Here is a 7,666-nt window from a genome sequence, read left to right as displayed (position 1 = left end):
GGCAAGGTATCAGCGCAGGATCTGAGAAAATTCCGGCAGTGGCTGGAAGGGCCGGAAAACACCAGTACCGGTTACTGGAAGCAGATCATCCGTGAACGTGCCGACAAACTGGGCAAGCAGCCTCACAGGGCCGCCATGGCCAGAACGGCACTGCTTGCCATCAGCCAGAAAGAAACCCGCAGCATCCCCTATGGCAACAAACAGGGCCTGACCTTCAAACGGGGTGAGGCTGACCATAACGACCTGCTGGCATTTACCAGTTGGCTGAATCCTGGCAGAGCTACGCCAGAACCCGCCGCAGAGCCCCGTAAACATCCATCAGGCCGTGGTTCACTGGCTGCCAGCACCAAAGCGGGGCTAGAGCAGAAAGCCCGTCAGCAGCAGAAAGAGCAGGCCAGACGCCAGCAGTACGCTGACTACTTCCACAACCGCGTCCGCAAGGCCATGGCCAACAATAACCAGGCCGTCATCACTATTGGTGCCCTCACTGACAGCCATCAGGCGTTTGCCGATGTAAACCGCGACAGCAAAAAGAAAGCCGCCCTTGGCCGCGTGGTGATCAATGCCCTGAAGAACGGCAGGACTGACACCATCGAGTTCGGTGACACCCTGCCCAGGAACACCCTGACCATCCGCCACGGCAAGGCGAAAAACAGTGATCTGGATGCACTGATCAGCTATCTGGCCAGTACCAGGATTCCCGAGAAGTCAGAACCCGCCACAAAGCCGGTTGAAAAACAGGAAGCAGCACCGGACGTGTCTGAAAAACCGGAAAATGTAAGCACGTCAGAGGAACATGTACAGGAAACAGCAGAATCTGAGCAGGTCCCCATCGGCACCACCTGGCAGGGACCCAGAGGAGCTACCCGTGAAGTGGTCATGCAGCGTGACGATGGCCGTTATGGTGTCCGTGAGCAAACCGGCGACAGGACCCTGACCCTGCTGAGTGCTGAAGACATCCGGAAGATGCAGGAAAGGGACGCTGCCAATCTGGAAAACGAGCAGCGCAACGCCGAGCAGGAACAGCAGGAACAGGAAAAAGAAGCCGCTGCCAAAGCCAAGCGGGAGGATACGCAGGGATTTGCTGACAGCATGACTGCCATGGCCAGAGGCAAGGTCATCAAGGCACTGAACCAGCTGATCGGTAAGGACAACAGGCTCCTGACCCGCAAGTCCTACATCGAGGAAGCCATTGCTGAAGGTGCTACTGTCGGCAGTCGCCCGATGTTTGACCATAAAGCGAAAGAGAAGGACAGAGAACGCTACAACTATCTGAGAAGAACAGCCCCTACCGGTAACCAGAACCATCCTCAGACCCAGGAACTGAATGCCATCAAGGCACGTCTGGACAAGGATGACTATGGCTATGAGGAACGCACACTGGACTGGCCTGATGAACGCTGGGTGTCTGAAAAAGACATTACCAAGACGGCCATGAACTATGCGCAGTACCTGCTGGACCGGAAGCCATCAGAACCATCTCGTGCAGCTGCACGAGATGGTCAGGATCTGCCCGTAGCTACCCATACCACGAAAAAAGGCAAAGAGCTTACCGGTGTCATCGACAGCAGCCTGACCAGGGAACAGGCGCAGGAAATCGATCCTTATACCTTTCAAAAAGACGGTGGCTGGTTTATTCGTGCCGAGCGGGTAAAGGAATACAACGAACGTGGTCAGACACCCGCAGAATCCAGTACCCGAATCAGTGAGGAAGAAAACGCCATACTGGATGATCGCGAGGCCGAGCTGTTCCCGAAAATTGACCAGCTCAGTGATGAACAGGTAGAAACCGCATTTGCAGCTATCAATAAAACCGGTTTGAATCGCAATGTCCGGTTCAAGCGTGAAGCCCTGAAAAAGGAACATCCGGATGACATTGAACGCGCACTGGAAGCCGTAAACACCACCGAGGGCAAGGCTGATGATAGAAATACACACGATCAGGGACACACTGCAGGAACTGAACCCGGAAACTTACCGGCAGCTGGAACAGAGCGGGAAACTGAACGAGATGATGATGGATTACCGCCAGCAGCTGGCGAGCGCGGGGGGCAGGGCAGCGAGCGAAGCGAGAAGGAACGCACCGGATCCGATGGACACGCTGGCAGTGACACAGGCCATGGAAATGGCAGCACGGTCAGCGAAGGAGATCGAGCTGGCCCAGATCATCGAGGAGATACAAGCCCTGTTCAGTCCGAAAACTTCCGGATAACCGAAGAATCCCTGGCAGTTGAGCGCAGCTGGCCACAAAAGGCCAGGGATAATATCACCGCCATCCGGATTCTCAGGCAGCTGGATCTGGAAAACCGTTCAGCCACACCCGAAGAACAGCTGGCGCTGGTCAAATACGTTGGCTGGGGTGCCAGTGATCTGGCCAACAACATATTCCCCGTCAAAGCCCGTACCTTAACCCCTGAGTGGCAGGCTCTGGCGAATGAAGTCAAAGAGCTGCTGACTGACAGGGAATGGAAAAACGCCGCCAAGTCCACCAATTACGCGCACTTCACCGGCAAGGGCATCATCGAAAAGATGTACGATGCCGTTAAACGGTTCGGTATCAGGGCGGCACTGACCTTTGAGGCCGGTACTGGTATCGGCCACTTCATGGGCTTATCCCCGGTGGATATGCTGCTGAACTACACCGGTGTCGAACTGGATCCGGTCAGCGCAAGGATTGCCAGAGCGTTGTATCCACGCAATGGTGTTCTGGATGCTGACTTCATCAAAATGGGTTTGCCAAAGGATCACTACGACCTGACACTGGGTAATCCGCCCTACATGAATCTGGAAGTCAAAGCCGACCCGGAATACGGCAAGCACAAGTTCCAGCTGCATGATTACTTCATTGCCAAGCAGATTGATGCCTTAAAGCCCGGCGGTATCGGTGCCTTCATTACCAGCAGCCGGACCCTGGACAAGAAAGGGCAGGACTTCAGGCAGTATGTGGGTAAACGTGCCAACCTGATCGGTGCGATCCGCCTGCCCAATACCGCGTTCAGCCAGAATGCCGGTGCCGAGGTGGTTACTGACATCCTGTTCTTCCAGAAAAAAGGCGAGGGCGTCAAGGACATCGAAAACCAGTGGCTGTCACTGGGTAACCATCCTTCCCTGAAAGAGGACAGGGAGCTGGATGAGCATGGCAACGAGATATATCCGCCGGTAGAGCTGAACCGCTATTTCCTGGATAACCCGCACATGGTTCTGGGCAATGAAGCCATGGTCAGCAGCCAGTTCGGCAACAAATACTCAGTGCTGCCAAAACTGTCGAAAAAGAAAGGCGAATCCCAGCAGGACTACCTGAAACGGGTCGATGCCCAGCTGCAGAAAGACCTGACCAAAGCCCTGAAGCAATTACCCCGGAACGTATTCAAAGACCACCGAACCCCGGAACAGATCGATGCAGAGGCGGCCAGATACGACCTGAACCCGGCCAACAAGGAAGACAGTTTTTACATCCGTGAGGATGGCAGTATCGGTACGGTTATTGATGGCGTTGGCCAGTCCGTAACGGTCATGGGTAACGGCAGCAGGAAGGGGCTGAACAAAAAACAACAGGGCTATGTCCGTGACTACATCCCCCTAAGGGACGCAGTACTGGCGGTTTACCGTGCCCAGAAAGCCCCCGATGCTGAATGGAAACAGGCCGTTAAGGTAATGGAACGCCTCTACGATGCGTTTGTGAAGAAACACGGTCCTCTCAACCAGGGGCAGTACATTGAACAGAACCGCAGGGACGGCAGGAAAGTCACCCTTCTCAGGGAACCGGTGATCAGTACCCTGGATATGGATCCGGATGCCTTCAGGGTATCGGCCATCGAGAACTATGACATTGTTACCGGTAAGGTGGAACAGGCCCGGATCTTCAGTGAAAGGATCATTGGCCTTGATCCGGTGGCCAATATTACCTCGGCACAGGATGCCGTCAGCCATACCCTGAACACCCTTGGCTGGCTGGATATGGACGCTGTACAGCAACATTATCCAGAGCAGACCCTCGCCGACATTGTCAGCGAGCTGGGTGACGAAATCTTCATGGATCCCGCTACAGGCCGTTACGTGGTGCGTGACGCCTACCTGTCCGGTAATGTGAAAGCAAAACTCAGACAGGCGGAAGAAGCCGCTAAAGACAATCCGGTACTGGAAAAAAATGTCCGGGCCCTGAAAGAAGTAATACCCGACGACCTGCCGGTATCCGCCATCCCGATGAAACCCGGAGGATTCTGGATACCTGCTGAAATCATCCAGCGGTTTGCCTCAGAAGTCATGGGCATCCGCAATGTCAAAATAAGCAAATTCCAGCACAGGGAAATGTCCAGCTGGAAAGTGGAAGGCTTTGCACCCACCAGTGAGTACGCGACCAACCGGGTAAAAGCCACGGATATGCTGGAAGCGGTTCTGAACCAGAAGACACTGGTCATCAAGGATTACTTTGAATCCGGTGGTAAACGCACCTCTGTCACCAATGACAAGGAAACCGCGGCTGCGAATTCCAAGAAACAGCAGGCCCGTGAAGCCTTTGAACGCTGGGCAAAAAATACCGGCGATGTAGCAGATACCCTGTCAACCATTTACAACCGGGATTACAACACCAGCGTTACCGCTAAACACGATGGCAGTCACCTTACCTTTCCCGGCATGTCCTCAAGGATCAAACTCAGGCCACACCAGAAGAATGTCGTCTGGCGCATTATCCAGAATGGCAACACGTACATGGCTCATGCCGTGGGGGCCGGCAAGACCATGGCATCCATTGCTGCAGGCATGGAAATGAAACGCCTCGGGCTGGTCAACAAGCCTACCTACGTTGTCCTTAAATCCACCCTGAAGCAATTTGCCCATGAGTTCCTGGACCTGTATCCCAACGCACGGATACTGGTAGCCGACGAGAAGCAGCTGGACAGGAAAAACCGCCGCCGGTTCGTGGCCAAGATGGCCAGCGAGAACTGGGACGCGGTGATCATGACGCACCAGTCCTTCCAGTCACTGTCCATGTCGGATGAATACATCGAGCAGCACATCAACAGGCAGATCGAGGAACTGGAAAACCTGCTGGAAGACATCGACGAGAAAGAAAGCCTGACCCGCAAGCAGATCCAGAACCGCATTGACCGCCTGGAACAGAACCTCAAGAACATGGCGGAAAAGGCCCTGTCCCGTCAGGATCGTGGTATGACCTTTGAGGAAACCGGCATTGACTTCCTGTTTGTTGATGAAGCGCACAAACACAAGAAAGTCGGCTTTCCTACCCAGCAGGACAACATCAAGGGCGTGGACTCGGATTCATCAGGGATTGCCAGTGACCTGTTCATGAAGACCCAGTATCTGGAAACCGTCAGGCCGGGAAAACACACGGTACTGATGTCCGGTACACCGGTCAGTAATACCCTGGGCGAGCTGTTCAATATCCAGCGTTACCTGCAGCCAAAAGTACTGGAACAGAACCAGGTTTCCAGCTTCGACAGCTGGTCAGCATCCTTTGCTGACAGCACCACCAACATTGAAATGCAGGCAGACGGGACCTTCAAGCCGGTCACCCGACTGACCCGTTTTGTCGGTGTTCCCGGGCTCATGCGCGATGTCCTGCAGTTTATGGATTACGTTGGCATGGAAGAAATGCGGGAAAAAGGTCTGGTCAAGCTGCCGCAGGTCAACAAGGACATACGTGTCACCCATCGCACGGAAAACATGAAGGCATTCCAGAAGGAACTGGGCGAGCGGATCAAAAAATACGAAGGGCTGAAAGGAAAAGAAAAACGCCAGAAAGGCGTGGACAACATCCTGACCATCCTCAATGATGGCCGTGCCGCGGCTATTGACCTGAGACTGGTGAACCGTGAGCAGGACGGCAAGAGCAAGCTGGAAGACCTGATCGACAATGTTTTTGACCGCTACCAGAGGGACAGGAATAACACCTATGTCGATGAGGATGGCAAGGCTGACGCTATCAGGGGCAGCATCCAGCTGATCTTTTCCGATGCCCGCAATGCCTACGCCCATCCCGGCGGCCCTGTCACTTTTGATGCCTACCAGTACATCAAGGACTCATTAGTGAAACGTGGCATACCGGCTGATGAGATTGCCTTTATCGGTGACTACAACAACTCCATGAAGAAACAGCGGTTGTTTGCGGATATGAACGCTGGCCGCAAGACCATCCTGATCGGTGGATCCGACAATCTCGGCACCGGTGTCAATGTCCAGAAACGCCTCACCGTCCTGCACAACCTGGATATTAACTACGTCCCTTCAGCCATGAGCCAGAGGCTTGGCCGTGGCGAACGCCAGGGTAACCAGAACGCCAGCATTGAGTCCGTGATGTACGTCACGGAAGGCACCACCGACGCCACCATCCTGCAGATGAACGAGAACAAGACCCGCATGGCTGATCAGGTGATGCGCGGTGATTTCTCGATTCATGAAATGGAAGATGTCAGCAGTGCCGGGGATGAGCTGGCGCAGGCCAAGGCAATCGCTTCCGGAAACCCGTTGCTGATGGAACAGGCCGGTGTCATGGGTGAGTTCCGGCGCTATACCGCTGAACGAGACGCTCATCTGGATAAAATGGCCAGATACCGCAGTGAGCTGAATGCCGCCAGATCCACACTGGATGCCTATGAGCGGGGGCTGGGTGACGCCGAGGCCATGGCCGCTCAATACGTCAGTACCCGTGGCGACAAGTTCACCGCCACCATTAACGGCAAGACCTACACCAAGCGTAAAGAAGTGGCAGATCTGCTGATGGCACAGCTGGAAGCCTCACTCACTGATAAAAGCCCGAAAGCCAGAAACATTGGCAGGATCGCTGGCTATGACCTGTACGCTTACTACGATCCCAGCCGGTCAGAGGCGGCAATATCCTTCAAACCCAATGACAATACCCAGCTGGCTGTCAGCTATCACACCGGAATGGATTTAACCCCAAAAGGGCTGATGGCCACCGTGGAAAATTCAGCGGAACGGGTATCACTGGCACCGGAGCGTATCCGGAAAAATACCGCAGACCTGAAAGAAGACATACAGCGGTATGAGAAAGCACTGACAGAGAAGTTTCCTTACGACAAGCAGCTGAAGGCAGCAGAAAAACGGCTGAAGGAAATTGAGCAGGAGCTTGAAGGTAAAGAACTGGAACAGGAGACTACAACCGGTAACAAACACCTGCTGACAGAGGCACCGTTGCCCGAAGGTGTCAGCATTCCCCCAAGGGATTCCCGCTACCGGCTGGCAGAACCCGGCGCCAGGGGGATCAAACCCTACCAGTCGAAAACCCTGCAGAAGCAGCTGGATAAGGCTCTGGGCAATATCGTCACCGTGGTGCAGTCCGAGTCTGACCTGCCGCAGAACCTGAGGGACCAGATTGCCCATGATGGCGTCAGTGGCCAGGTCAAGGGCATTTTCGACAGCAGCAACAACCACACCTACGTCATTGCTGACCGTGCTGCTGACATGAACGATGCACTGGCTACCGCCCTGCATGAGACCGTTGGTCATCTTGGTGTCCGCAGTGTCCTCGGAACTGCCCTGGACAGCACACTGGACCGGATATACCAATCCATACCACGGAACTGGAAAAGCTCGCTTCGTATCGCCTACGCCAGTCAGCTGAAAGGAAAGTCACGGATTGATCAGAACCGGCTGATTGCCGAGGAATACCTTGCTCACCTGGCGG

The sequence above is a fragment of the Entelurus aequoreus genome, unplaced genomic scaffold, assembly GCF_033978785.1.
Source record: "Entelurus aequoreus isolate RoL-2023_Sb unplaced genomic scaffold, RoL_Eaeq_v1.1 HiC_scaffold_143, whole genome shotgun sequence".
Taxonomy (NCBI): Eukaryota; Metazoa; Chordata; class Actinopteri; order Syngnathiformes; family Syngnathidae; genus Entelurus; species Entelurus aequoreus.
This window is presented reverse-complemented; position numbering follows the sequence as displayed.